Source organism: Prinia subflava, chromosome 2 (genome assembly GCF_021018805.1).
Source record: "Prinia subflava isolate CZ2003 ecotype Zambia chromosome 2, Cam_Psub_1.2, whole genome shotgun sequence".
NCBI lineage: Eukaryota > Metazoa > Chordata > Aves > Passeriformes > Cisticolidae > Prinia > Prinia subflava.
The window spans coordinates 18400531-18404416 of NC_086248.1; the positions used below are offsets into that span (position 1 = coordinate 18400531).

The 3886-nt window shown below is 43.0% G+C and overlaps 1 long non-coding RNA gene across 1 annotated transcript; it reads left to right on the top strand.

Moving 5' to 3' along the window:
* The first annotated feature begins 325 nt into the window (after window positions 1-325).
* On the top strand, window positions 326-1463 carry LOC134547692 (uncharacterized). Its single transcript, XR_010079552.1, has 2 exons — window positions 326-407; window positions 579-1463. It is a non-coding gene; the product is annotated as an uncharacterized LOC134547692 (long non-coding RNA).
* Window positions 1464-3886: the final 2423 nt, after the last annotated feature.

The window sequence follows — 3886 nt, forward strand, 5'->3', positions numbered from 1 at the left end:
GCCTTGGTAGTGTTCCTGACTAAAACATCCACTGCTGTCATTCCAGAGGGTCCACAACTGGTTCTACTTTTCTTGTTTTGTGTTTCTTCTCTACTGGTATCTTCAGAAGACTTCTTGGACTGATATCCACTGTCCAAAAGGAGTGTCGTGGTTTGAAGGGAAGTGAGGTTTTTTTGGAAGTAATGGTCAAACCAATCAGTCTTTAGATCTGAGTATTGGCACCTTTGTTGGCCACTAAGAGGGTGGACACGCCTCTGAGGACACGAGGGGTTAAAAGCCGGATTTCCCAGCAGGACTCTCTCTTTCCCTGCTCTGCTTTCGGAGAGGGAGCGTCTTCTCCTCTTCCCCTGCCCAGGCCTGGCTAGGCCGGGTGGGGGAGGGGAGCAAGGTGGGCCTGGCTGAGCAAGGTGGGCCTCGGGGTGGGGAACAGAGGGAGCTGGAGTGGAGCTGGTCCAGCTTCCATCTAGAATGGAGGGGTGGAGGGAGAACTTTGGAGGTGCCTTCCGTCCCCCTCCCTGTCCCATCCCGTTCCCCCCCCCTTCCCCCCCCCTGGTCCCGTCTCTCTCCTCCCCCCACAGAGAGAAGGTGCCGAGCTGGAGCTGCTTGTGAGAGCTGCAGTGCCTGCGATCGCCTGTGCCTGACCTTGGTGGTGGGAGATAAAAGCTTTTAACTCTTTCTAAGGCAGAAGAGAGTTATCCCTGGACGCTGTATTCTCATAGTTGGTGGTTTTAGAAGAGAGAGGACAGCCTGGGACCGAGAGGGTAATGTGAGATGGAAAGAAGCCCCTTCGATTGCCGGAATGAAGAGGAGTGGCTTATGAGGCTGGACTTTTCTTGCATAATGATAGCCATAGACGGACCCTGGACCCTCCTGACTATAAATAAGACTGTGTGTGGGTGGATGTTTTTGGCTCAAACCCAGAGACGTTCTGGCCTGCTTCTTGGAGCCCCCGGCCCCAGGGGTAAATGGGGGGGACCTGAGTCCCAAAATGAGAAGATGGCTGGTTTTTGGTACTTGGCCAAAACATCCTTAAAAAGAGCCCTGTGGCAGTGCAGGTCCATGGACAGCAGTGAGAGTGCTGGACATGGAAAGGAGGGTGTCACCCTGGCAGACCCTTCCAGGCAGTGCCATGGGTGACGTGGGAACACGGGATGGTGGACCTGTGTTTCCTGTGGGGGGGTCTGTGGTGCGAGAGAGACTCCTTTTGTCCTGGATGGAATGTGGATTGTCTGAATTTTAAAGGATGATGATTTGGATTAGGAACCCAGGGTTGTTGAGGGATTAAGCAAGTAGATGAAGGTAATGTGCTGGAGTCAACTGAGTGAGCATGTATGGAATGGAATTGGGGGGAGGAGAAGCAGTGTTTTGGGAGGTTTTCTCTTCTGCTTTTGGGTGGTTGGGTTTTTCTTTCCTTTTCTATTGTCCATTGTTATGTAGTGTAATAAATTGTCTGTCTGCTTCAAGTATTAGGCCTGCTCTGCTCTGTTCTTGACCACATCTCACAGCAGTTCATTAGGTAAAATATACCCTCATGGGTGCATTGGCATTTTGTCTAATGTCAACCCATGACAGAGGCATACATCTCATTTTTGCATAGATGCCACTTAATACCACTGAAATGACTTACAAGGAGAACTGCTCTTGCAACTTCTGTTTTATGATAGAAGTTACTGTTTATATTGAACACGTCAAAGAAAAAAGTATTTCTCAAATCAGAATACCTTTGAATTGGTTGGAGACTAATCTGCCTCATCTATCAAGCTATTCCATAGGAATTCATAGTTCATTAGTTTACGTCTGTGGTCTTTATCATGTACTAGACTCCTTTACCAGTGTTCTTAGCAATAATACCTGTGGTGTATGGGGGTACCTCATTTTAACAAGAGCCATCAGAGTGCCTCCATAAAACATACAGGGTATGTGATAAGAGACTTTCTTATTCATTTGTCAATGCTGCTAGCAAGCGTTCACAATTGGATGAAGAACAACGAAGCTGAATTTGTCATGTAAAGACAGAGAGAGTATTCCCCTTTGCAGACAGAGGTACTCATAATTCCTGTGTACTGAAGGTGCCTGCTTTCTATCCCTAAAAACAATCTAGTTGCATTCAGTTTTCACAAAATTTTGTTCTTTAAGTAATGAAAATGTGTCTCTCTGCTGATTGGAACATGTTCATCCTTCTGACACTTCTTTCTGAATAGAAATTAGACTGGTTGTGTCTGTCGTCCTCATAATGGATTACCAAAATTTTCTGTCTTTGGGGATTATGGTATGCATAGTTGGAAATCTACACTGTACAGAGAGAGCAGCACCTTTCTGGTGAGGCCTGCTGTGCCCACCCTTCCTGTCCCATTGCCTTCTACTCTGTGAAAGCCCACTTGTGGTGCCAGTTCCTGACTTCACTGCTGATGTGAAATTTGAGCTGTACATCTCCAGTATCTCCAGTCACATGCTGTCAGAACTGCCGTTGTTTTGCAACAGTGCAACTGGGATCAAACAAAGCCAGGGATCAAACAAGAAGGGTCAAGGAAAAAGAAGCTTTCAGAGACAAGAAGTCCAGAAATTCCTAAGTCCATTGGATTTATCCCAAGTTTGACTTTCCTAAAAATAGATTGTGGGTTTTTTTCTAGTCAAGAAATAATGCTGTAATCATAACAATGTCAAAACCAATTATCTTTTTATTAATTTTTCAAGTTCTTTCTGTACCTTGTAGAGGATGAAGAATAAAAGGTTGAACAATGGATGGACTCTGTTGAAAGAGGTAGCTTTACAGTGAAAATGCTGTTGCAATTAGCAGCATGTCACTTTATATAGAAACAAAAAAACCCATGCAAGTATGTGTATTCCTGAAACCAATGGCAGAAGAATTTATTTTTCCAGAAGTACGGAAGTGAAAATGCATGAGTACAGCTGGAATTAATATGAAATTTTATGCTTTAGATTAGCATAACAGTGGTTCTACCTCCAATAATCTAAATTGGAAGTCTGAGAAAGACATTTTCATCAGAAACAAAGCCTGAAACTTACCCAGTTTTTTTTTACTTGATAGTGTAGAGAAACATGGACCTCTATGTTGCACTGTACATGAACTCATACACTTTTTTTTTCCTGTGGAGCTCTATTTATACAGGTCTCTGAGTCAAGAGAATGATTGAACCAGGAAGAAAGATATATGCAATGTCAGTAGATGCTAGTAAACAATGAAGTAACAAATTTGGAAAGCTGGGAAATTGGCCAATATTGATTTCAGACAACATGAGGGGAAATGGTTACTTTATGTCCATAAAGCTATGGATAAACATTCCTTTTGCATTATCTTCCACCTTTAAAGGTCACAAATAATGATCATTGAGAGGTTTGGGGTTTTTCCAGCCTTTTTCAGCCTTTGCAGATTTTCAAATTCTTGTTGTCTAGCTATAAAATTATGTAATCAAAGATATCATGAGGTGAGAGAAAATACTGCAAGAGAAGGAACTTACATAGTTACGGTCACATCTGCCTGTATTTTCTGGGACGTTACTTAGTCCCATTGAACCTGTCAAAGTTTATCTGGTAGCACCTGCTCAGAAGGGATATCAGCATTGCTTATCTTGCTCTGGAGTTATCGTTTATTATTATCAGTTTTGAAATAAGTGAGTGTGTTAAATTACTGTGCTTTGATTCTCAAATCAGAACATGCTCTCGTGTTTTAAGGTGTACTGGTTCCTCCTGAATTTGTACCATTTAAGAGTGAGAGTAGAGGAAAAGGTGTGGATGTGCTTTGCTATGCATATCAGGCTCTTTATAAAGAGAAATCTAAGTCTTGTATGTACTGAGGTAAATGGTTAAGCTTTTATCACCTACTACAGAATAAGAAATTGGTCAAGAAAGAATGGGAAAAAATAAC